The sequence below is a fragment of the Haemaphysalis longicornis genome, unplaced genomic scaffold, assembly GCF_048455015.1.
Source record: "Haemaphysalis longicornis isolate Haplotype H1 unplaced genomic scaffold, Haemaphysalis longicornis Haplotype H1 scaffold_2, whole genome shotgun sequence".
In the NCBI taxonomy this organism is placed as follows: domain Eukaryota; kingdom Metazoa; phylum Arthropoda; class Arachnida; order Ixodida; family Ixodidae; genus Haemaphysalis; species Haemaphysalis longicornis.
The window spans coordinates 155,527,960-155,555,181 of NW_027526295.1; the positions used below are offsets into that span (position 1 = coordinate 155,527,960).

The window sequence follows — 27,222 nt, forward strand, 5'->3', positions numbered from 1 at the left end:
CCATCTGCGAAGTAGCCACCCCGCGAAGCTGCATGCTGTTGTCTTAGCCTCTCTAATCAAGCTCTCGTTTCCGCGTACGCTTTGCCTTCTACGATGACGACGTCAGGCGCAACAGCGTTCAGCGCCAAAGTTAAATTGAGAAATTCACCGCGGCGTCTTTGAACCTGTAATGTTTATATGGCCAGATGACTCCGCTTACAGTAAAGGCCACGCGCTACGGGGTCTGGAAATCTTAAGTAAACTTGAGCGGTGGGGCCTGGAAATGCGGCTCGCCTGCGGCACACCTAGTTGCGCGGGAAAGCTCGCTTGCGGGCCGTCAGCCGCGCAACGCTGCTCGCGCGCGATGCGTTGCTTCAGGAACAGGTGCGCCAGGCGATAAATTTGCCCCGAGGCTCCGCACCCCACATGGCAGGTTATTCGTATTCATTCCATCCTCACCCTTTGCACCGTATGTTGTTTTAATATTTTTTTTCTCCTTTTCCTTTGGTTTAAACCCTCCTCGTTTCAGCGTCTTCTTGCTTAGCTACGAGGTTCTTTCACGCTCCTAACGTTTTATGAAAGGACCCTAGTGACGTTCCTTGTACACTCCCCCCTTACCCCTGAACTCCCGTCCTGGGATTCGGGCCCCTTCTAGGGTCACGCCCTCTCCTGTCTTCGATTTCTCTTTCGAAGGCGTCTCGACGCTGGCGTTTTAATATCTCTCTCCTGCAGAAGTCGCGCGCCTTCTTTATTGCTCGTCCACGTCTCTTAGTGTTTTTTTCCCGCTTTGCCTCAGTCTCTGCCGCTCGGTGCGCTCTTCATACCCGGCACCTGCACCGCCCACGGCCTTTCAGCTTTCGTTGTAACTTACTGTTGCTGTTCTTGGCTGCCAGGCACGCGGGACCGATTTTGTTTCGTTTGTTTCAGGGTTTGCTTAATAGCCCGCATCATTTCCCTCCTGACGATGCCCTGTTGCGTCTCGCCTCACGTTTCCTCTAATTAGCGTCTCATCTTTTCTCGCACTTACCTTTGCTTCTCTTAGTTATTTTTACCCACGTTCACCCTACGGGCCCAGTCTGCTTCGACCGCCCGGTAACTGTCGGGTTGGAAACGTTTATCGCGCAGGTCTGTCACGGCTAATCGGTTCGAATCAGCGTCTCCCCGTAGCGCGCACCTGTGCTGAGCGAAGAGGGGGAGGGGGCGCAGTTACCTCAGCGCGCTGCGCTAATGGTCGCACGACGCTGTATGTGTCTCTCTCGTGGTCCCGGCTCTGCTCTGCGGCGCGACCTAGCATTAGCTTCCGTTTTCTCCCTTTTATTTTTCTCCCCCTCTTTCGCCCTCTCGTCGATGCCTGTAGGGGCGAGACCCGTGTGCGGATCGGGTGGCGCACCGCGGCACCGTTGTGTTATTGTTTTCGCTCGCTCGCATTGTGGCGTTAATTTTCGCCCCTCGCTGCCTCCGCCTGCGTTCGCTACTTTCGTGCGGACGCTAATGAGTTGTCTCGGGTTGACGCCACAGGTGGCAGGTTTGTTTAGCAGTCTCCCCGGCGCTGGCTTTGTGTCGCCGTGGCGCTGACGTGAGCGGGCGAAACTGGAGGAAGACGAACATGGCTTGTAAACCCCGGATGGTGGATGCTTTTGTCGTTGGCTGCGACACTGTTCAAAAGCGTCCGGACTTCGCGTGTCTTTTTTTTTTCTTTAACCGCGGTTCTTGGTATGTTGCTTGCACGCGGAGTGATGTCTGTCCTTTGTCAACGTTTTTACACTGTAGGTGGAGCTGGATATTGCGCGCTGTTATGAATGAGTGCTGCTTCCAGGGTAGTAATCCTAACTCTTGTACTAGTCAGCACCATCCGCCTTCCCTCGCTCATTTGTGAGATCGTGCGTCCCGCCTCCCCCTTCATCGAGCTACAATAAGTAATCATAATAGACTATCGTTATTAGGAAGTTCTGCGCCACTAATTCTGGTTTTGTTATACGCAGTAATTCGTTAAAACCGGGTATGGTTTGCTCTCCCCGTACTGTGGTTCAGACCGTGAAAAAATCGAATAAAGTGAATATGCAATATGGGTATAGTCCCTTATAATAACGGTTTACTGTAGGTGCCGCTCCTGGCGAAGCTTTTCCGTGCAAACAGCATGGTGTCCTTGTTGCCATGAGCAGTTCAGTGAAACTTTAATTTTCCGGAGCGGGGGAGCTTTCTCCATCAAAAAATATCTTGGGAGGTGAACTGCCCCTACGTCTGCCTCTACGCCGCACACATCAGTTCAGCTAGCGATCTGCAATCACAAAGCGGTGTGTAGTGTTGAGATTGCCATCATTTTTTTTTTTTTGCCGCCACCACTACTTTTAGGGGCAAAGCCCCTTAGGGGACGGGGCTGTTGGCGTCTCCTGTCGTCGTAATCGTCGTCTCATCTAGTCACGGTACTAAAACACCGGGGAAACTCGTTTACGTATCGCGTTAGAACGTAACGCGTACTGCAAAAAACACCGGACACTCGTTTACGCCTCGCGCTGGAGCGCGTCGTAACGCGTACTAAAAAACACCGGGACACTCGTTTACGCCTCGCGCAGGAGCGCTTCGTAATGCGTACTAAAGAACAACGGGACACTCGTTTACGCCTCGCGCTAGGGAGCTTTGTGTTTCAAAGACAAGAGACTTTTACTGCAAAGCTGTAAACCTTACCCCCCCCCCCCCTCCCCCCACAACGGTTTCAACTCCGTTGGCAAAAACGCCAAGGCGCCAAGAATGCACTTAGACACTGCATGCTGCGCCCCTCCCTAGGTTTCACGGTAGTGGAGATGGCCTTGGATGTTTTAAAAAAGGAAATTAACGCCGATTTCTTTATTTTTTAGTGGTTCGGTGGCAGGAATGTTTTTTTCTTCATAATATCGTTCGAGAAGCAAGATTTTTTACAATAAAGAAAATTCTATTCTCAGAACAACCCGTAGATAATCACCCTGTAAAAAGCGGCTGTTCCGTAATTAATGTTTAAGCGAGAACTTGCAACTCGTTTCGCCTTTACAATAATAAAATTTACACTTACAGGCACGAGTTTCCGTAAGCGGAGTAGGGAATTGAGGGCGCTTAGGAGCGTCTATAATTGCGAGAAGCTCCATTTCCTAGTGTATCCGCGTGCGAAACGGGATCTGGGGCAACGTTGAAACGTAATCAGTCCTTGTTTCCTTCTTATATGGTAAGGAGCACCTACACCTACCAAAAAAGAAAAAAAGAAAGACAGTCGGGAACATTTTTTTTCCCTGGGGAGAGTTGCGACATAGCTGCCGAACATATAAGTTAGGACGCCGTAGTGAGCCTTAGTAAACGTGGTAACATGAGGTGTATATACTTTAAACTCCTGTTAAGACGAACGTGAAGGGGCTGTGAAAATGTGTTCGTATTATCGGAAGTTCGTCTTAAGATGTTTTTTTTTTGTATTGTGCACATTACAAGAGAGCAAAGAGTTTTTTGGTCTTAACCGTGAAGCCGTCTTAATCGAGTTCCTCTTAATTGAGAGCCTGCTGTATCTTCAGTTGGGATATTTCTTGCTCGGATTTACCGTTTCTCTGGGGCTCTTGTGCTCGTGCGGCAGTAGTCAGACGGGTGGGGTTTGTTGTGAGCTGCTGTTAAGACAGAATGAATCGTCGGATCATCGGCTTACGTCTCGTTAACACCCTATCGACAACAAGCGCGCCTTTTCGTTGCTTGGTATGCGCCATGGTAGGGCGTAATCCGTCCACAAAATCACAAAGCTGGCCTCTCATCCCTTGGAATCCATGACGGGAAATATATATCTGCAGAGGGAGCACAACCTAAGACATTAGCAGAGACCTAAACGTGCGAGAAAAAGAGTAATGGTTACGGGAGTGAGTGTCTTTCTTTGGGAGATGAAACCACTTCTATTTCGGATTGTTAATACGATGAGCAGGAACGCTTGACACCTGCTTGTTACTGCCGCTGCGGTTTCCAAGTGACTCGACGACCATTTGTTTTAGTAGTGAGGCAGTTCAGTACGTTCTGCTTTTTTATTGGCTGCTTCTCCTTAACGTAACCTGAAATGTTTTTTTTTTTTTTCTAGCCCTCGGTTTTGTCTTTGCATTGCGATGCCTACCGTCAATTTGGAGCCAGCGCCATTCAACGTCTGCTTCTGCCTTTCGTGTCTGTTTCTTTTTCTTTTTAAGATAATGCACTTTGCGGTTCAGCAACAACGGTTCAGGAATAAAATTCAGTTCGCATGACATAAGCGCGAAACAGTATTTAGAACCTGTTCTTTGTAGGCACAAAAAATACTATATATCGAATCGTTAGGAATACGTTTTAAGCGTGCCTCACACTCCGTGGGTTGTATTTTCTTGCGTACGACGCGTAGCGGCGCAACCTTAGCATTTCATTAGCCAATGCCGCGTGCCGTCTGAAGAGTGCTAATAAGTTTTAGTTGCCCTGAATTCAGCTTGGGGCTATACAGTCCCCTCCCCGCTCCTTTTCCGAAATCCAAGTGTCAGAACCAACTTGCCAAAAGCCCAAATTACTCCCAAGTCCGACACCACTCGTTCATGACGTGCGGGCTTTAGCGGTGAGCAGCGTTAACAAAATCGGTAGTGAAAATTAAAACCAACAAAATGAAAAGCCGTGTCAAATGGCAGCTCCCCGCTGTTCTCCGCAGTCATTTCAAGCGCGGCTAAATTTGACTCCCTTTGTGTCGCCCCGAGCGCACATAGAGCGAGGCGTCGTGGTAGGTACACGCGGTACTTCACGCGCCGCCGTTACATATGCTTTACAAATTGCATGCAACCTGTTGCCGCCACTGCCGTAGACGATGCGTGTGCTGCCAGCGCTCGAGTGTTTCCTCGTGTGAGGGGCGTCGTATGACGCGTCGCATCGTTTATTCCGTTACGTCGCTCTTATTTCTTTTCTTCTGTCCTTTTTCTTTCTTTCCTTCCTTCGTTTCTTCTTTATTGCTTTTATTTTACTTTTTCTCATTCTTACTTGCTTCTTCTTTCCTTTCTTTCTTTCTTTCTTCCTTCCTTTCTTTCTTTCTTTCTTTCTTTCTTTCTTTCTTTATTTATTTATTTATATATTTATTTATTTGTTTATTTCTTCGTTTCTTTATTCTGTCGTCTATCTTTGTTTCTCCCTTTATTTTTCTCCACCTTTCTTTCATTCTATCTCCGTCCCAACCTCCTCATTTTATTCCTTTTTCGCTGTTACACACTTTTTTTTTTCATTTTTATCTCTTTATCCCTCCGCCTCTTCTCTTTCTTTCGCACTCTCTTCCCTTTTTTTTCTTTTTCCAATCCTCCTCTCTATATCCCTTCCTTCTTCCTCTCTCGCATACCTCAGCGCAGATCTAGGCAACAAAGCTAGACAGTTGAGACAGACAGATCCAGTCAGAGTTGTTACGTAAGAGCGCTTCGCATCGCGCTCGCTCCTGGCGCTCTGGATGAGGAACTCGAGGAGGAGGATTTCTCTCTGGGCGACACTGTCAGTTCGTCCTGCGTGATTCGAGAAGGGGGAGCGTGACTGGCGTTCGAGTTGGGTGAAAGCGGCGCCGCCTCTCTGATTGCAGCAGCGCCGCCGCTCTGATTTCGTCGTTTTGCCGCCCCGCTTCTCCGTCACGTTCCGCGCTAGCCTTCGCTGTCTGCTGCCTCGTCGCTTCAGGAAGAGCTCCGTCGCGCTGGGTTAGCTTCGCGACCCGCGACGTCCCGAGAAAGCCGCTCCGGGCGACTTGTCCGAAGTCGACCTGCCCGTCTGGTTTTGCCGCCCGCGGGCTACATATTCGGCCTCTGTATGTATTTACTGATTCAGAAAAAAAAAAAAAAAGGGAATATCCACAAGCAGGCGCGCGAATTTTCCCCGCCATAGGGCGTGTACCGGAGCGACAACTAAAGGAACTCCGAATTTTCTTTTTGTTTCCTCTCTTTCTTGTTCGTTGTCGGGAGCTGCGTTTCTCGGTTTCGTTCCTCAATCCGCCTTCGTTTTTTTTTTCTTTATGTATCCTGTTTCAAAACAGTGCACACTCCAATCGCGCGGAATTTACATTGCCGCAGTGTTTTAGACCCTTCTGCCTTACTGAGCTGGAGATTGACAGCTGTGTTTATGTTTTAGACGTGCTTGCTCATCCACGGATCAAAAGAATACAAGGCGGAAGGTTGGACGAATATGGCGGAGGAATTGGAGCTTGAGCCGCGGCTGTTGCCGGCGGCGGCGCTATAACTCCCTCGGTGATCTAAATACCCCGGGTTGGCTTCTTAAGAGACGAATGGTTGGAAGAAGTAAAAGATTCTCGAGCTGGTTAGTTCTCGTCACTGTCACCGGCGGCATACAAAATTAGGGGATTGGGTAAAAACAAAATTGCTCTCGAGAAGCAAACTCTTCAGCGCTGCGCATATATACGTTCCTTCGGTGATTGCTCTAGCAGCCGCCCTGTTATATCGGTCATTCAATGACGGATGCAGGGCATGATGGCTTACGGCAAGGGTGAAACTGTCACGCTTTGATAGAACGAATCCGAAACGGCTCCTTCCACTTTCTTTTGGCGTTATTAGAGTCTTCTTCGGCGAAAGCCTTTGTTGCCTCGAGGCTGCATAATCTGCTCATCTTCCCGGGCCTGTTGAGATATCGACCTGCGATATCAGGCAAGTACGAGCCCGCTTTTTTTCTCCCGATTTCATTTCGTGCATAGCCGCGCTAAACGCGTATCTATCTAGACTTTGGGATAGAATAAAACATATATATTTGTCAAATTTATCGAGTCAGTGCAAATAACGGGCTCAGGAGAGGCGGGCACAAACGGAATCACTGATTGGCAGGCTTGTTGGTCGATTAACATCTCGATTGAAAGAAAGCTAGCTGAGTTTTGTGTGGCTGTAAGGAAAGATATACCCGTTAGAAAGGAACGAAGTTAGAGCGAGGGTGAGTCACGGACACCATCATGTCTTCACTGCCAGTGTCGTCATACATTATCAGCACATAACCTTATGATACAAAAATCGACCCACTGTTGTCAGTACACCCTTCGTGCGGGCTCGCATCTGTGTTCAATATAATACCACTTTTCAAACAGCTCATTCTCAATGCCACGAAGTAATCTTCAGGGGATTAATATTGTGTCGGAGGTTCGGCGGTATAATGGGCGGCTGTGAGCTTTATAAATGCCGTCTTATATAAGACTACAAAAATAATCTGCGGATCCCACAAAGGTGGCAATCTACATAAAGCGAAGCTTTCAGTTTTGCTTGTCATCACCTGCATATTTTTACGGTGAACGTAAAGTCCCTCGTCATCGAAAACGTCGCGCAAAAGGGTCGCAACCGTGTCCATCTCGCCACTGACCTGGACAGTCACATTTACATCGGCGGTCTGCCCAGCGAGACGCTCCTGCTGGCCACCACGCGGGCGGTCGGGCGGACCAAAATTTTTGCGCTTAGGTTGCCCAGTAAAGGCTATCGTCGTTTAAAGACGAGACACGGCAGAACAAAGAAACTTTAGTTTCCCGGTGACTGCACCATTGCGTTCAGCGTTCGAGGGCTTCTGGCATCGCGCTGACTATTTACTTTACGTCCGCACTTTACTGTTCACACTCATTCGTGATGCTGACTCTGCCGTCTTCCTGACGAACTTACGACTTGCTTTCTTTTATTTTTTTGTCACTAAAACGCGCGCCATCCCGCCTCTCCCCCTTTTAGCACAACAGTGTTTTATTCCGGGATACACAGATTTCACTGACGTCATATCCGTCACGGAAATAACGCCAGTACAACGAAGCAAGCGGCCTGCAAAGGGTGCACCCCTGCACACAAGGTCTCCTTGCGGGAAAGCTGCCTTTAGTACCAAAGAGTCGTTATACTTAGGGTTGTTCGTTTTCGGGTTTTATATTTTAACACGAAAGCGTTGTATGCCAGGATACACCCAGATTTCACTGACGTCATATCCGCAACGGAAATGACGCCAGTAAACCTTTGCCGAAGTGACCCTCCAGCAGGACGTCGCTCGCCAAACGCACCCAGAACCAGCCGCCGACCCGCAAATCATGCTCAGCTGCACATTTCGCTGCAGAGTTCACTTTCGTGTTTTACCGATTCGTATGACAGAGGAATCAACATAATTTTTTCTTTCTCTCCCCTTTTTTTAGGCTTAGTCCCGTTATCACTCGTCGCTAATTGTCTTTTGCGCTTAGCAACGCCGACTAATGAAAGGAAAAACAAACGACTCCAGTGATTCCGCTCGAATTACATTGCGTGCGAACGCTTCATCCTCCTCCTCTTTTGCCGAGGAGCATGTCAAGAGCGTATATACACACTCGCGGCAATCGACGACGGGACGCAATATGGGCGACGTGATGTCGCGGCCTTTTTAAGAGGCCGTTAGTTCGTGACCGCGTAATTAAATTCGCCCCGTGTTGCCCTTGCTTCGGGCTGCACGCTGTCCTTTTTGTTGTTGCTTTCTTTTCCTTTGAATGATTCGCCGGCGGTCACCGCCATTATATGTTGTTTTATTCGGGTGGGAGGGAGCGAGGGGGGTGGGTTATCGCTGTTGTCCTTTCTAGGCTTCATGTAATTTAAGTGGAAATTTACGGCTTTTATTGTGTACCGTGAACACTCCAATGTGGCGGTCTTTCTGTTAACTACCCAGTTTTGATGCGGCCCCTATTTCAGTGTGCGCATTTCATCATTTTGAGGTTTGATTGGAACCCAATTGGTATCGTAATTCTAGGTGTCTGTTAACTTCGTTGCAGCGAGGGTTTGTAGCTATTATTATTAAGCCGAAAGCCTTTAATGTCTCATCGAATGCGGAAAGTACGTGACCGTCCTGGACGTCAGTGTCTGCACGAATGGTACAACAATGGCTGCCGCTGTAAAAGAAATAAATGACACTTTTCGGTCCGCTCGGGATTTGTGCCCGGGCCTCCAGAGCAAGGGCCAAGTGTGTCACCCCTGCGCTCACTCGGCACCCTGCCAGACAGGAATTAGCGCATATAGGTGGTATTTATTTAAAAGTTTAGCTGTCAATGTCTTCGCTTGGCAACACTGGAAACGGCCATGGACATGGCGCGTCTTCTGTCACTGCGCCCGCACGCCGAAGAAAAGAAAACACCGGTGTGCGTCTGCGTCGTCTGCTCTGTTGCAACCCGATTCTCAGCGGTAGTGTCAACAGGAATGCTATTAATCGCACTCACGTTGGAGTCGAGGCATTACTTTGCGTTCGGTGGGGTGGAGTATGGAACGTCCAACACAAATGATGTGCTTGGCACGGACAAGTACCGCCATCCCGCGGAGCCTGACGTAACCAGTGGCGGTGCGCGCTCACATGGTTGCCTGAATGCGCGCCTCGCCAGTGAATACAACCTATTGCGTGCCGCGTGGCAGTTGAACGTGGCGGCACGTGAGGAGAACAGGTGCACTTGGAGGATAAACATCTTACGTGCCCTTATCGTATGGACACATAGAATTCATTTAGGTACTGCCCATATAAATTCTATAGGGCCCATATAAAAATTGTTTTTTTTAATAGGGGAGCTCGGACTGTGGGGAAGCTGCCTCGTAAACTGCAGTTCTGCCTGCGGAGTAATTGTTGATGATGGTTGTTTGTTAGTGGTATTCCCTTTGTGGCAGGCTGATGACATGTGGCATATCACTAAGGGATCCGTCTAAATTGTACAACTGGTTTAATTCTAGCGCTGCTGTTAACGGCAGTATCAAACTAAATTTTATCCTTTACATCTCTGTCCTAGGCTATATTCCTCTCTCTGCCCTTCTTTCACCTGAGTTATTTTTGTCGCTTCTACAGCATTGAAGTTCACTGTCGCTGTGCTACCGTTAAGGTTTGTAATTGATTTTCACGATTGTGGTTTTCAATGGGCGCCGCCACCGTTGACTCCTCTGGCGACGTGAGGTGAAAAGGGGCATCGATTTTACACTTCTAAGCATAGCATAAGTTGGTGACAAAACAGGTCCTCCCGTCGCCCGATTCTATAGGTACACTATTCAGGACAACACGACGGTGGGGCGCTCAACTTATACAGGCGTGTCTCGCCGCGTACACCGTCGTTACGAGTATAAAACGCCGCCGCGCGTGGCCTTCGGCGTCGAGCATTGATTTTCGGACTATACAAATCTGGCGTGTCGGGATTGCTAGTTAATATTCAGAGCCCCTCGGGCGACGTGCCCTGCTACTATAGGTTTAAATCAGCAACTCGCCGGTGCGGGCCCCGCCGACACAACAGCGGCGGCGGCGGCGGCGGCAGCAGCAACAACACGGGTACAGCGCCGAGTTTTCCGCGCAGGCTGGGCGTAGTCGGCGCCGCATATTAAATCAACCGTCGACGGCTGGCCTGCGACGTGCGTGTCGGGGCCAGGGGTGGCGTGCTTAATGAACCCTCTGTTCTCGCTGGCGTCTAATCTAGTTTCGGGGAAAAGAGAGGGAGAGAGATGAGGAAGAGGGGGAGGAGGGGTTGTAGAAGGTCAGCAGAGTCTTGTTCGGAACATTTTACAACCGCTGGTCCTCCACTTCCTCAGCCGCCCCCAACCCAACCTTGTCTTTTTGTGTCTGTGTAACGTTTCCTCCGCACTGGACGAGGAAGGAACGAAGCGTGGCGGATAAGAGCGAAGTAAGGCGAAGGGGTGGTCCTCCGGTGTTTTGGCTCCGAGATTGGGGCTCTCGGGGAACGTGGCGTCTGCAGCGTTTTAGCGCGTAGCGTGAAGAGACCCCTGTCGCTGAAAAGCCGGTGCCGTTGGCGGTGTTGACCGTGGGCAAAATATCGGCGGTAGCGAAAAATCCCGTAGTGCCACCTCCTGGCGCCCACTGGAATTCTCGGCATTGTAAAGCGCTGCCCCAGCAGATGGCGTGCGAGCAAAGTCGGAAAGTTTTCACCGCTCGCGGGCGGCGCCAGAATGTCCAGCGAATGATACGGCGGTGCGATGATGGCCCGATATGACGCCATCGCGTTCCGCACTTTAAGGCGAAGCTTAACCGTCCTCCAGTATTTTAATAGCGTGCACATTTACATCACCTGTGTGCCGTTTCCGTTTAGTTCCGGGATGTCGGAAAAGAGGAGGCACTAAGGTGCACTGTTCCACGCGACGCCCTGCCTTCTGATAAGTGTAAGACGTTCAAAGCTGGACTCCACACCGTGTGACCGATGACGGGCTTATCGTTGTTCTTCACTGACGCCTGCCAGATCGCGCCACTTTAGTGCGGCCCAGTCAACTGACGGGGAGAAGTCGGCCAGAGCATATAATAGGATGACAGGTGATGAATGCTCTCGCACACACTCACTCATTCTTTTCCCCACTTTGCTGCTCGCTCAGTGGCTGGAATCCTCCTTGCTACTCTACCGCGACTTGCAAGCATGAGGACCCGTCGACACGTCGTTGTTTTACATACTCACGAAAGGGATCGTGGCCCCTGTCGTAAAGGGCGTGTCATTCTATACTCCGCCGTTTTACTCATCTGCCACTGTCGTCGTGTGCGATCTCGCGTCACGACGATGTTCGCTATGCATGTTCAGGTGCACGTTCACGGCGATGTTCACGTGCGCACGAGTTTTATACGTCGTGTTATATGTAGGAAGAAAAAAATCCCTGGCGGATCTATTGGCGGATCTTTGGGAATGCCTGAGCACCTATTTCTCACTCGCGAACTTGAGGCTTTGCCCGGTGCGCATGCCTTCCTGCGCTTTTATAGAATCCCCCAACGCGGCGTTTCTTGTATACACCCCTTGTACACCGTGCTAGTTGTGTTTGGCGCTGTATACCGGCCGAAGTGGTCATGTTTGTTCGCTTCAGCAGCGGCACCGTGGGCTGTCGACATTTCGTCGCCGTCATTCCCATTCCTTCCTATTTTGCCGTCCTCCTCTGACGGCAGACTGAATTCCACAACTGACGGCAGACTGAATTCCACAGCGCGTACAGGGGAGGGGGGCAGTAACGCACCCGTTGAGACGGCGTGCTACCGGCGTGCCGGCAGGGGTGGGGGGTCTGGCGAGCCGCGCTTCGGTTTGACATCGTGGTGAATGAACGCGGGCTTTGCGCGAAAAAGACGCCACACACAGGACGGACGGGACGAGCGCAAACTCTCAACTTGAGCGCAATCTCTCAAGTTGAGAGTTTGCGCTCGTCCCGTCCGTCCTGTGTGTGGCGTCTTTTTCGCGCAAAGCCCGCGTTCATTCACCACGATGCACCAACTCGCCCAACAACAAGTTCTTCTTAACTAGGTTTGACATCTCCCTGCCACCGTCGGCATCATTGTGCAGGCACCTCTTTCCATTTCAAAGGCAGGCCCCTCCACTCGCTGTATGGGCTCTTCCGTCACTCGCCCTGTTGACGGATCGATGCGAAAGCTTTTCCAACGTGCGCAATATATCGCTCACACAATAACTCCTTGAAAATCGCATCTAAAAAGTGTGCGACCGTTGGGCACCTTCCTCGAACCCTGATCACCTCGGACATTCCATGTATGGAACAACGGCCGCAATCTTCGAACGCTGCCGTTCCCGAACATATAATCGCTATTGTTGCCTTAAAAATGGCCCCGGGCAGCGCTAGGGACGCGGCTGAAAACACGACGTTTGCAGTTTGGCCTGCAGCAGTCGCCGCCGGTGGGGCCATTTGACAGCAGATTACTTTGCGGAAACCGCACCGGAAACGGGGGGCAAAAGCGGTAGCAGAGATCAATACTTTTATTGCGGTTCTCTGAAACGTTTCTTGAAACATGCTGTCCGTGCAATTGGTTCCTTCTTATCTACGTAGTCGTTACTTCCGTGGCATTGCCGATTTTTTTTCCTCCACGTGCGCCTTCGATCTCTCCACTAGATTGTTTTTTTTTTTTTTCGACTCCAAAATGCTCGCCACATGCATTTCTGCTTCACTACCTTACTCGAAAATGGTTTTGGCAGGTAACGCTGTCAGTTTGGCCCTCAGTAATTGGTTACCGCTTTAACCTTCGTTAGCCGTGCGCGGTTTCCAACAAACATAAACACTATCGCCCACGCTTTAGCAAATGCAAACTGTGGTGCAATTTTTGCCGCACCAAAATTTTTGAACTCGCTGATTTTTTTTTCTGCTCATTCCTTATTTCGGTGTTTTATTACAGGCACGATTCTGGGGACTTGCTAGAACTGGAAATTTTTATGGGTGGTTCTTTTGAAGCTTACATTAGCGAAATCGTTTTATATAGCATTATAGATACACTGAACTACTTGGCACCTCAAATTTGATGGATACCATTCCCGCCTTGGTGCGCGTAAAAATATCTTACTTTTTTTTTAATTTGTTCCGTATGCCATATGTCGTTTCGAAACTTTCTGAAGAGAGCTAGTTTTGCGTAAAATAGAAAAAAAAGCTATAATAAAAGCTATAATCTCCGCACATATGCGCGGTTCTGCAGAACAGAGCGCTCTGCGTAAATATGTTGACTGCATTCCCAGAAACAAAAATGTTAAAATTGGCTTTCGTGCGCCCAAGCGGCATTGGTATTATGATGCGCCCTATGGTGGAGGCCTTCAGAATAATTCATACGAATTTATTATACAAACTGAGAGCCTTTAACGTGCGCCGAAATCTCTACACACAGTAATTTTTGTTCAGGCAGTTGAACCCGCGTCCTCGTGATTGGAAGCGCAGTGCCTCAGCCGCTGAGATACCGCGGGGCCCGTTTCGAGAGACCTTGCTTATTAACGGCAGAGCTGTTTAAGCTTTCGGTTCCGCCGCGGAGCGTTACCAGAAAACAAACAGCTTAGCCGAGCGCACGTGAGCGGGCGCCTCGTGAGAGGCGCCCGGCGTCAGCCAGCTCGACCTTTGAGAACACTTCGCCCAGCGTTCATGGCGTGATCTCTCGCGTGCTTTTCTCTTCGCTGGTTCACATTTCTTCGCACCTGAATTGGGGAGCACACACGCCGGGTTCGCGAAGCCGGTTGTCTCGGGTTCTAGCGCGTGCTAACGCGCTCCACTTTGGGAGAGATGTGAAAGCGAGCGGGCAAAACGATCCTGGCCTGCCAGTCATGGAGAATTTCCAGCGGCAAGTTCGGAAATCCATGTGAGGTGCAATAGCCGGGTCTCCGAGAAAGGGAGAGGGGCCCCCAGCTCTGTTGTTCCTCCACCCTTGCACCACTAGTGCAAGCTGTGCGATTTTTAGATGCAGCGCATCTCTTGCTCTGAGGCATGTCCCTCTTGCGTCGTCGGCGTCCGTCCGCACGCCACCTGCGCATGCGCGACTCTCCTCCGTTCGTCTCTCCCACAGCTGTGCGCAACACTCTCACTCCGGCGCATTAGCATAACGACAGCTGGCGCGCTTGGTTGGCGCGCGCTTCGCTGCGTTAACGCTGCGTTAACAGCTGCTCCGGTGCGCATGTGCGCGCAAGCGCGACTCTCTCCCGCGGTCTCCTCTCCTTCAAGCGCTGTGAATATAAAGCGGGTATCGCTCCGCGGCGGTTCAGTCAGCGCTCGCTCTCGTTCTTCTCGAACATCGACGATGAAACCAAGATCCGACCACTGCTGCGGCAGCCGCTCACTGTGCACTTTACTGACCACAAAGTCATCATTCTTAAATGTAAAAGAGCTGGGTGGTGGTCACTAAAACACGTGTACTCTCTCATTTCGCGTATGCATGCGCCGCATCACACCAGGGTTCCCTCGCGGGGAGATGGGGGCAATTCTTTTTTGTCGGAACATAACGAGGAGGTGGGAGTGTGCGTGCAATACACGCATGGACCCTCTGGTTATTGGGGCCCTCTGGTTATCGTCTCTGCATGTAGGAGACCCTATCTGTAAACAACGGGAGGTCCAGCGTCGCCCTGTTATCGGGAGGTCGACGTAGCCCTTATTCGATCGTTAAACTGCTAATGGTATCGTGCGTATGACAGCTGCCCGGTGTTCCGCTTGCTAACTCGTGCCTTATCGCGCCGCTAATTTCTCTTCGGTCGCGTGCCGTCCGACTGAGGGAGGAGCACGGCGACGCCCACTCCCCCACTGTCTGTAGCCTCCTTATCTTGGCATCGCAGGTATGGACTCGAGAGTGTTGCAGGTCTGCTTTTTGTCGGTCTGTTTTGGGGTGTTCCGTGTTACACTTCCTACGCGATCGTGCGTTGCATCGGCCTCGAATTAGGTCAGTGATATTGGCGGAACGCCTTCTCACTGTACTGAGAACTTCATTGAATGTTACTATTTCTTTACTGCAACTGTGCGCGTTTTTCTTTGTTTCATAACGTAACATGCGGTCCTGGTTCTATGAAATATGCGTTGGGTCGTGTGTGTACGCAGTCAGGAAATATAAGCCGCTGTTGCACCTGAACTGTGACTCACGCTGTTTCGTGTCATTGTTTCAAATTATCCCACATTTATTTACTTGCGTCAAACAAACATTGCGGATTTTTTTTTCTTTTTTTCAACTCCATGCTGGGTAAAATTTAAACCTCCGCCGCATTATGACAATAACTGAGGCACATCGACTTCATCTATTTCGGGGCCAGGAAAAGAAAATACAGCGAAATAAAAAAAAAATCGAACCCGTGCCTACTTGTAAACGGGTAAATATGACAGTTATTGCATAGATTGAAATAAAATATGTGTACGAAAGGAATGTGTATATAAAACTGGACTGGCACACACGGTCCTAATGCACCACTAAATGATTTGTAGGGCTGCTGCGAGGAGCCCGCAAAATACGAGAGCACCCTTTTAAACTCGGCACGCCCCAACACGTGCAGTAGTTGCTCGCCCACGAACGTCATCGCTCTGAAAGTCGCACGCGTGATTTAGATCTCGTTTAAGCACGCCGTGTGCACCCTCCGAAAGAGGGGTACTCGTGTTCGCATTGTCGGTCGATTGACCGCCCTTGTAGCTCGGAGGCACAAGGCAAGTGTGTCGGCCGCAAACACGTATTAGCGGCAGCGTCGGGGGTGGCCTTTTTTCATCCACTAAAGCACTTCGGAGGCCGTGTTGGAGCCGTGCTTGTTTTTGCCTCATGTCAGCAACATATAACAAGCGTCGTTATTGTACCCCCGTTCGTGCCCCGCCATCTCCGCGCCACTCCAACAGCCTCGTTTACCACGCGCCCTCTCTGTCGAAAGCCTCTCTCCGGGCCCAGCCTGCGTGTTTTTGTCATTCCCCCAGTTGCGTGCTGTGTTTTGGTGGTACGCGCGCAATTACTCATTTCGCGTCCTTGAAGTGCCGGCGTGTCGCGGGCCTGCCATGATCTATCGAGAGAATTTGAGGACGCCTTCCCCCTCGACACGAGGGCAGTAAAGCTGGTGTGTAGGGAAGCCAAGTTTGCTCTCATCTCTTTTTAAATGCGATAGTATTTATTGGGCTACTTAAACGCAGGAATTTCGGTCTGTCTGTATGTATGCATGTATGCATGTATGTATGTATGTATGTATGTATGTATGTATGTATGTATGTATGCATGTATGTATGTATGTATGTATGTATGTATGTATGTATGTATGTATGTACGTACGTACGTACGTACGTACGTACGTACGTACGTACGTACGTACGTACGTATGTGACTCGATTCAGCCACCCGCCCAAAGGGAAACAGAAGCTGCACAATAGTCTTATATACCCACAGCCAAATCTAATCGTCCAAGTCCGGTGTCAGTGTTCATACTTGTCAAGGCTGTGGAACAAGAACAAGACATTACGCAAACATAAGGCAGAAAATCAATACATAAGTGATATTAGCAGTGTTCCTTTATTAAATATTCACGGATGCTTGGTTTTTGTGATATCAAATTAAATACATCAACTGCAGAAAACCGTCGCCTGCTGTTGCCAGCGCTACTGTAGCTCCTGGTGGCATTTCAGAAATCAAACTGCAAACGCAACGAAAGGTTCCACTAGATGCGTCTCGCTTGGAACGCTCGTGCTGTAGGGCAACGTGGTTCTATAAACGTTGGAGTAGGGTGCCTCGATTCACGCGCGTCTCCGCCGTACAGCAGCGCTGGCACCGAGGCGCCCCTGACTTGGAGGAGGGGAACGCGGTAAATTTAAATTGACTTGAGAAAACCTCTCGCGCGTTAACTTGGGAGTAACGAGATGGGAGAGGAACAGCATGAGAGGTGAGCGGGAAAGAGAAGAGAGGCATGTACTTGCCAGGGGCGCCCGTCGACTATCGTCTTTCGTCGACATTTGCAGCGAGAGGAGCAGATACGCGGTCATTTTTTTGTTCCTCCGTTCCGCCTAGTGCGGGGGGCGCGACAGCTGAACGTGACGCCGTGCGAGTAGAATGGGTGCACGAAAAGTCTGGCGAGGGAATTGCGGCAAGTCTGTCTCTGTCATGGTTACACGCGTCAAAAAAGGAAGAAAAATAGATGGAGTAAATAAATACAAACACAATGTTGTAGCTGTAAAGAAGGCTTTCATAATCGCTGCAGGTTTCTTCTCCAAGCCACCTGAACAGACCTGTAGAATCATTGATGTCGTGACATGCGATGTCACTCTTTTGCAAGGGCACATGACAAAGCGTCGACGTCATCCATCAGGACGGCTGGCAGTGTGCTTTAACCCTTTCAGCCCTGATTTTTTTTCTTTCAGCCGTAAAAAGTTTGTTCCGTGTGTTTTATTTGACATTTGGACCCTATAAGCTTAAAAGCAAAAAGAAATCTGCTTGTGGTGCATGTAGTTAGCTATTTACAAGCATGGCATCTAATTAGGTTATCAGGCAATTGAAATGTCAAAATTACAGGAGAAAATTGTTTTCCTGTTTTCTAAAATTTCAGAAAGCAGTGTGCACTTATACAGAGAATAAGGCTGGTAGTGCAAGCATTTTTAATCTTACAGCAATTTCATTAAACTAGGACTTCGGTCCTTCGGGTCACCCTGACGTCACTTTGGCCTTCACTGCAGTGCTTTCCTCTTTCTAGCGTCCACCTTTAGCCAAAAACAAACAATGATGATACCTGTCGAAAGAGGCATCCTTGAAGGACTACTTCTTAAAAAAAAACTAGCTGTTTTTGCTTTGTTCTGAATAAGGAAATCATCGTACTAGCGAACACTAAACAGAGACAAGGTAAAAGAGGCGACGAAACACACGCTAGAAACAGTCGCCTCTTTTACCTTGTCTCTGTTTAGTGTTCGCTAGTGTGATGATTTCCTTAGTCAGTCAGTAACCAACTCGCCCAACTTACCGCCTTATTTGTTCTGAAATTGCTTAGAGTCTTTTGGTTCATTTCCTAAATATAGTCCTGGACGCCACGTTCGAAAGGATTAATGTGGATGAGCAGCGGACACGTATCTAGCGAGCGCTACAAACGAAGTCCAAGATGAGGAGGTTAGAAACGCTGCTACACACAACTACGTTATCGGCATCGCTGGTCAATTACTCCTAACCAGTTAGTATCTGCCCAAATTTTGTGTTGCTTTGTGGGTCTTTTTTTTTTCTCCTGCACGATCTGGGAGTGTTCCTTGCTTTGTTAGATGGTGTTTTGGCTGGGCCCAATTTGTACGTTCTCCTGTAACTGCCACTTCACCCGCAACTTCGGTGCGTGACGTGAAAGCGACTTCAGAAAACTAACCACATCTGCCAAAACGAGGAAATCCGAAGGTCCACGTTAAGAGAGCCGGGCCACTCATGCATGCATTTGGGGGCCTGTTCCGTTTGACAATTTCTTTCTTTTTGTTTGTTTGTTTTTTTGAAGTAGACTATTTCATGAATAGACGAGAAGAGGCGTGTGGCGTGGTCTGTGCAACCGAAGTTACGATGAGGGGAAGGTTAAATATCTTTAGGCCATTTGATTGGTAAACATTTTTTGCCGAGTGACCAAGAACACCAACCGTGTAATGCCTTGTATGCTCTTAAAAATGCGCAACTTGCGTTGTTAAAAAAAATTATTCGTTAGAAGAATGTAAACGTAGGCCAGTGATAAGGAAAGGCGAAAAATGCAAATTTTAATTAAACGAAACAAAACGTCTCCCAGTGTAGCCTAGCGTGGACTAAAAACAACCTAGCCCAGTTAAGGTACTATCCATAGTCAAATCTGGGTATATAAAAAACTCGAAATGTTTAGAAGTGGCACAAGAATCCCAACCCATAAGTAGGCGATTCTCGGAATTTCTGTGATTTTTTTTCTCTCCCTCATTCAGACAGTTGGGCAGAATGAATGCGTGCTTCACACCCAAATTAGTGCGTCTGTCTCATATTCTCATATTACGGACGATATTAGGTCTTCTGCTGATTATCGCTGCATTAAGGGCGGCGGTCCAACTTGCAAATACGTACGCGTTATAACAACATCTCGTTAGTTCACTGAGCTGTTGGAATGTACTAGAATTTAAGAATAAAGCGGGGTGTTGCTAATGGTCACACCCAAGTTCTCGGCCTGCTTAAGGAAACTATTGCATTAGGAGGAAGAGCGCGTAAGAAGTTTCTTTCACGCTCTCATTACTTCTGCTCTCTCGCTTCTCCCATAACGCCTCGCTGGGTAGGCCGCGGAGCTTCTCCATCGTCTAGCTAGCTACTTTCCCTTGGCGTTACTCTTCTAGCTATTTCCATGGTGAAATCGCATTAGGGCGTGCCGTAAATAATACATGAATGGGTCTGATTTAATGAAGGCGTCTCTTACCCTTCGCCCTGTCCCGCGCTCGGCGGATCATCCGCCTATTAATTCTGCTTCTTCGGCGGCCCCTTTGTTGCATACTTCACGCGTTTCTGGGCTCTTGGTTCTCTCTTTTTTTTTTTTGGTTCTTCTGCTTTTCTTATCGTTGCATGCCAACCTCCTCGTGCGGCGATTTTCCTTCTGACGTTTTGTTTCTGAAGCTTGTCCTCGTTACGGGGAAGGACAGAAGGAGAAGAGAAGAGAGGGAAGAGAGGATGGTGTTTTGGTGGAAGCTGAACTCGTTGGGGGGGATGCCGGCGCGGACGTCGGCGGGTGTGCTAATTACTGAGCACTTGCCCTGATTTCGTTTGCATGCATTGATTCACCACGATTTGCATGCTGCAATATGCTGCAATATATATATATATATAATATAGAGCGAATCAGAATAGGAAATGAGGGGCTCGTTGAAATAAGACAGAAATAAGAATTGGCAGTGAAGAAAACCTCGGAAAGCAAAGGGAAGGATGTAGTTGGTCAAGATAAAGAATTTGGAAAATAAGAAAGTGGAGAAAAAATGCCCGGCGGGCATTTTTTCTATATATACAGTCAAACCCGACTATATCGAACCCGTTTACATCGAATTATCCCATATATCGAACAATTATTGTGCACTATAATGTTACCGGGAGAATATATAGCAAAAGGTACGGCTACATCGAACAAAAAAGGCAGCCGCAACCTATATATCGAACTTCGGCAGCGCGGGAAAGTTGGAAAGTTGGCTTTCCCGCCAACTTTCGAAAGCGGGAAAGTTGGCTTTCCCGCGCGGCAGCTGGGTGAGCTGGAACGATGTCAAGAGAGAGACAATTCAAAATTGCTTTCGTCATTGTGGACTCTGCATTTCTGGCGAGGCTGGCACAAGCTCATTGGACAACGACGAAGCCCTTGAGGAGCTTGATGATTTGTTCAGCCAGCTGTCCGAGTTCCCGGGTGCCATTTGTGACGGGACTGCAGCAGCAGACTTTGTGTCCGTCGATGACGATGTTGAAACTACCGGAGAGCTCGCCGATGAAGACATCGTTGCCGATCTAGCTACGGAAGGCCCCGCCGATGACAGCAACTGTGAGGACTCGACGAGTTCCGCCCCGCCCCCATGTTCCGATGCTCTTCACGCGCTGAGCGTTCTTCGCCGCCACTGCGCGGCAATAGAAGGCTGTGGGCTCAGCTGTTTCGAGTCACTTGACAATGTTGAAAAGTGTGTGCTCAACAATGCTTCGAAAATGATGAAGCAAAGGAAGATCGGAGACTATTTCTCGCGCTAGTGTGCCCGCGGAGCATGTATCTTGCAAGTAAACAACAGTTAGTGATGAGGTACGTTCTGTGCATTGTCAAATTCTTTAAACATTATATATCAATTATACGACATATCGAACTAATGACCGTTTTTTGCGAGTTCGATATATCCGGGTTTGACTGTATTATATATATATATATATATATATATATATATATATATATATACGCACACGCATAACGCATAAGAAAACAAAAAAACTTTGTATAATTGTATACAAGTCCGTTGCGGCTTAGGTAGGCCTGATTATGTACATGACTTCTGTTTGACTAATAATAATAATAATAATAATAATAATAATAATAATAATTATTATTATTATTATTATTATTATTATTATTATTATTATTATTATTATTATTATTATTATTATTATTATTATTATTATTATTATTATTATTATTATTATTACTGTTGCCGACGTTTCGGCAACAAACTTGCCTTCCGCTACCTTGTTTAAAGTTTTCTTTTTCTTAGCTGTGTGCATGCAAGCGTGTGTGTGTGTGTTTGTGTTGAGGAAGAGAGGGAGAGAGAGAGCTCTTTTACGGGCTACGATCCTTGGCTGGGTGTGCAACGAACGGAACGCGTCGGCTTCAGTTTGTTCAACTCTGGCTTCCTTGGAGGTTTTGTGCATCGTACAAAGTTCTCGCTAAATGCCTGCTTCAAAAGTTCCTCTTTCTCCGAAGTCAGGGGAATTCAAATATCATCCCAGCTAGAGTGCAGCGCGAATGCTAAAAAGAAACAACCAAACGCGTTCAAAATGAAGGCCCAAAAAGAAAGGAAAATACAAGAATAAGAAATAATGTGTAGCAATGGCGAAACAAGATCCGAAACGCTAGAAAGAAGGTAAGGTCACAGACGTGAATGCAACCTAAAATGAAAGGAGCCGAGAGAAAAGGGTCCGAAGTAGTAAGAGTTAAGGAGGCAAAGCTCACCCCTGTAGTGAATTGATACCACACTTTTCTCACCCACCTCTGGCTTCTCTTTAATGCTTGCCTCGGCTGCTTTCCCGGCCGGCAAGGGAGAGTCCATTATGTCCGCCATACGTCGATAGTGTTTTGGGCCGAATTTGTAAAGCCTGTGCACTGATTAGTTTCATCGGTGCTCAGTATTCTGTCTCTTCGTTTCCTGTTTGCTTTGCGTTCTTCTGTCTTATTTCTTCGGATCTTTTTTTTTTTTTTAATTTTCTTCTCTTGGCTGCTCTTATTAGGGGTCGAACTTGTGCTTCTGAAATTGTTCCTTCGCTCTTTTACAATTTAGTTTTCTGCTGACTTGTTACGAGTGATTTTTTTTTGTGCTTAGTTTTCTGGGTTTTTGATCCTGAACGTTTTTATTTCTTCTTAGCGTCCACCCTGCACTCTCAATACCTTGAAGGGACTTTGTTTTAGAGGAAAGAGGAGCTTTTACAAGACTATTCCACACTCCTCCACTTGAGGCAGCCCCTCGACGCTTGTCAAGGTACGGGAGAAGCTCCCTCCGCCTAATGGAAATCTCCCCAACGAACGCCCACTCGAATATATCCTAGGCGGAACGCTCTTTAATAAGGAAGAGAATTATGGAGCTTAAATTTAAAGAAAACTCGTGTCACGTGTTCGTACACGCCGACGTCCTTCGTTGAAAAGTTTGGTGAAGTGTCCTATTTAGTGTCTATCCGTGGCCGTTGTGGTCTGTTGCAATTGCGGTCGTTATTCATTCGCTTCTTCAGCCTTCAACGTAGCCATAGAAGGCTCAAACGGTACAAATCTGAAACACTCTATACGAAGCTTCGGTGGAGCGAGCGCCTTGATATCACAGCGAAGGAAGAGGACGTGTGTTTTCAGCTCGCACCGTGTGTGCGCGCTTGAGAGAGGTGAATTGATTGATTGATTGATTGATTGATTGATTGATTGATGGACGGACGGACGGACGGACGGACGGACGGACGGACGGATGGATGGATGGACGGACGGACGGACGGACGGATGGATGGATGGATGGATGGATGGATGGATGGATGGATTGATTGATTGATGTATTGATTGATTGATGTATTGATTGATTGATGTATTGATTGATTGATTGATGGATTGATTGATTGATTGATTGATTGATTGATTGATTGATTGATTGATTGATTGATTGATTGATTGATTGATTGATTGATTGATTGATTGGAGGGCTTTACGCGCCGACGCAACGCAGACGATGAGGCGCGCGGTTGTAGAGGGCTCGGGATTAATTTTGACCACCTGGGGATCTTTAACGTAAACCGAAATGTCGTACACACGGGCGGTTTTGCTTTTCGCCTCCATCAGAAAAGCGCACCAGCTCAGTCCCGCGCTGTCCGCCATGTACACATTGTCCGCCATCTTTTTCACCGGTGCGTGGTGGCATGCACAGCCATCACGTGGGACTGACCACAGCCACAGTGTTCCGGTTACCACAATACCAAAGGGGGGGGGGGGGAGAGAATGACCACCTCGCACCTTGAGACGAGACTATTATTAGAGAAGCCGGTTCTCTCCATACATTTCGTTGTCGTTTCAAGATTTCGAGTCGGGCGTATGGGAAAAAGTAATCTACTGATTAAAAAAAAAAAGAGCAAACAAGGCTACACTTATCAGCGCATCCGCGCCCTGTGATGCGCTGCGCTTCATGCTTCCGCCATCCATTGCCGTTGCCATCCGTCGTCATCGTCCTAGGCTCTGACGCCGGACGCCCCGCAGAAACACAGTCATTACCACACACCTCTCCTTCCTCCTCAACCGCGCCTTGTGAACGTAAGTATATGGGGTCCAGCCATCTTCGTTTTCCCACCGCTTGAGGGATGGGCTGAGCTTACGGGCTATACTCGTCGTCTCGGTTGCGCCGCGCGTGCTTCAGCTGCGCCCGTAACTTCGTAACATGTATCTTCCTCCTTGTTCGGGCAGCCTTTTTTCTACTTCTTCGTTACGCCACCAGGCTATAGTTCAGGTCCCGCGACGGCGGAATGGGCGCTCGAAATTGCTATCGCTTCTCCCGGTCGGAAGCCGGAGAGATTTCGGGATTAGGCGTCTTCGGACAAGAAGTATACGACGCGTTGCCGCCGCCTCCCCGACCTAATGAAGCGGTGGCTCAGGGGCTGACGTTAAAATTTGTCTTCCTCCCCTGGGACGTCGAGTAGCGGGAAAACTGTGCGACGCCGATAAAGAAGCTGCAGGCAGTGTTGTATATATACTGCACAGCGTGGTGAAGTGAAGCAAGATAGCGCCTGCGCGCGACAGTTCCCGACGGCGGTGGCTGCTGCGTCCAGCGCCGCTCGGTGCGCGGAGAGCGATGATTGATGTCGCCTTTTGCATAAAGTGGCGCGTTGCTCCCCGAAACTGCGGACACTATCGTAGGATGTGAGGCGGGCGTCGGAATTCATGGCTTCTTTATTTGGGTAGACGCCTGGTGTAGCGGCCGCTCGGGCGTCCGCGTGTATCGACCAATGGAACCCACCAATAAATGCACAGCTCTGTATTAAAACTGCGCGCTTAGCGGGACAATGGCGCTCGGGATCCCTTTATAATAGTTGAAGTAACTGTCGCAAGCAGAAGGCCGCAGTCTCTCCTGCCCGTGCACTGAAAGCCAGTGCCCAGTTTGGTTTCGCTCCTGCTTGCGTGCATGGGCGTCTGATTTGTGCAAGAGGCGCTTCTGTTCCAACAATTGATGAAAATTGCCGTATCTGAGCTGCCTGGCTTAGCCAACCAGTCTAGCGTCGCTCTTAACGCGTAACCCGCAGCGTCGACGGCCCCCTCGCGCGGAAGCTTCGGACGCGAATCGCCCCGCTGTGCACCGGTACCGCCGGACCTTACATCGCGTGCAGCCTGCCATTACGAGCTCGTCCGTGTAACCGAACCGTACACTGACCTCGTACGAACGCGCGCGTCTCTCTCTCTCTCTCTCTCTCTCTCTCTCTCTCTCTCTCTCTCTCTCTCTCTCTCTCTCTCTCTCTCTCTCTCTCTCTCTCTCTCTCTCTCTCTCTCTCTCTCTCGAACGCCTTCCCCATTTATTCGTTCCGCTTCGCATTGTGCGCAATAGTAGAGGCGTGCATTAGTCCAGCCTCAGCGCAACCGCTCTATCTCCATAGCCGCGAATTGCTGTGGCTGCTGCTGCTATCCCGGTCTCGTTGGGGCCTCGTTTGTGTTGCTTTTTTTTTTTTTTTTTTCGGTTGGTTGCGCTAACCCGCCGTCTGCGTAGACTCTCTCGCGCGCAAGGCCCGAACGAGGTGGCTGGTCGTTTGTTCGTGCGTTCGGCGGTGCGGCGGTCGGGTTTGTGGCCGTGGGCCCGCAGGTGGTCAAGGTATAAACGTGGACCCGCGGTCGGCCCTCCGGAGCGCCAGCGGGTAAAGTGGCTCCCGTTCGAGTTACGCGCGCCCGTGCCAGCGGGGAAGTCAGGCGGAGTGATGGATCGTGCGGTGGTGGTAGCGAAGCTGTCGGCTTCGGCCTCTGCCCCTGGTAAAAAGTCACTCGCGAGGAAAAGGCCTCGTGGCGTCAGTACGCCATCGACGGCGGAACTGCGCGCGCTGAATGCACGGTGGCAACCGGCAAACGGTCGTGTTTGCAGTCGCAGTAGCCGATGGCCTCACCCCCAGACGCGACCTCGTGGAGCGAGCGCGGTATTATAACGGAGCATCGGTGGTGGCGGGTGAACTGGGCGTGCGTGCTTGTTTGCCTTCCACGCGTCGAGGGACGGACGTGGAAGGGAGTGGCCGTTTGACCGCTAGAAACTTTCGGTGCGTTCGTTCGGAACGTGCGCACATCCGGGCCTCTTCCTGTAGCTGCCCGGGAACGCAGGTTGTTTGCCGCTGCTTCGTCGGAAATATCAGGGGTTGAGCTGCCCGCGCTAAGTTATTAGAGTGTGCTTCGCGTCTCGTATCGATCCTGACTATGATGTTCAGGCGAGAAACGCCGTCGGCCTTCTCTGGCGCTGCCCTTTGTCGCGCCCGATACGCTGGCCTTTCGTAGTGTGCGAATGCTGTTGAAAGATCCGGGCTGCCGACGCTTCGCGCCTATGCGTCGATCTATACACTAAAAAGCCAAAAGCGGTGACACGTGTCTTCTCGAGTGCTGGTTTTTATTTCGCTAGATGTCCTCATTTTAGATTATGCTGCTTGCACGAATCTGATCTGTACGCATTATATCGTTTTTCTGAGACTTCTGATGTGCTGTGTTAGGTGTGTAATGTATATCTGCGCAGAATACGCGGCTCTTGGTGATGGTTTCAATGTGATGCTGCAATTATATTGTATTCCGCTGTTGCTGGCATAGAGTTTCTTAGTAAGTATACTAGAGAGGAAACTGCGCCTGGTAATCCATGTCGTCAGGGGAGTTTATGGGAAGACCCCCACTTTTGGCTTGGACTTGGCATGACAATTGAATTCTTAAGCGGTTTTTGGGATTTGCTTTCTTCACTGTGCATTAACACGTCTACGAGCTACGAGGAAGCCGAAACGCCGAAATCCTCCCTGTTCTGTGGTAGCAGTGTTCGATGAAACAGCAGGCAGTGCGTGATCGTACTTGACGATGGTCATGCCGCAGTCGAAGGACGTATGGCTGAGCGGGTAATATGCCGCCGCGAAGTTTCTAGCTGACGAAAAAAAAAAGAAACGAAATTTACTTCGAAGAAGACAAGACACGACAGATACGGGCGCCTGTATCCGTCCTATCTTGTAATCGTCCACGACTGTTTAACCCCACGTTTTCTTTTTTCTTGTTAAACTGTAGCTGACGGTCGGTGTACCTATTCACCACGAAGGCGACGTTTTCATAGGCACGCTCAAAAAACTTTCCAAACTCTTCGAACAACTTAGTGTTTAAAATAGTGGTAAAATTAATAAATAAGTATCTAATGAGTCCCCCCCCCCCCGCACATAAATATTAATTTTGTTCGTAACAGGCTACCACCTTGGTCTGCAAAATAGCAGGCACAACCGTAACCGTTCCGGCAAAAATACGCTTTACTTCCTTTTTCCCAAGTTTTAATACAGCCTGTTTTATTTTCCACTTACATAATTGCGCACTATTCCCGTTTTTGTGGCACTTTGGTTAAATTTGCGGTCAGTAAAACGTTTCAATCCAAGCCAGTGATGAAACTAATACCCATGACGACACAGACGGCCTTGATGTGAGCTACATAGACGCTAGCGCCAGATTCCACTCTAGTGTATATTGTAAGAAACTCAGTGGTTGCTGCCTGCGCGGATTCCGAAGCCGAAGCTTCAAACTTTCAAAGCGAAGAGTGAATAGAGCTGAGGTGTGTTGGGAGGGAAAGAGGGCAGTGGGAGAGGGGTCGGGGGTGAATGTCGTATTGCATTGACCGCTGTCGGAGATGCGTTCGGCTTAAGCGTTTCTTT

General features: G+C 49.1%; 1 protein-coding gene across 4 annotated transcripts in view; it reads left to right on the plus strand.

The window, feature by feature from the left end:
• The window catches only part of Pgant5 (polypeptide N-acetylgalactosaminyltransferase 5), a 274,060-nt gene that overhangs the window by 133,190 nt on the left and 113,648 nt on the right, over positions 1-27,222 (plus strand). The gene's annotated exons all lie outside the window — the stretch shown is intronic.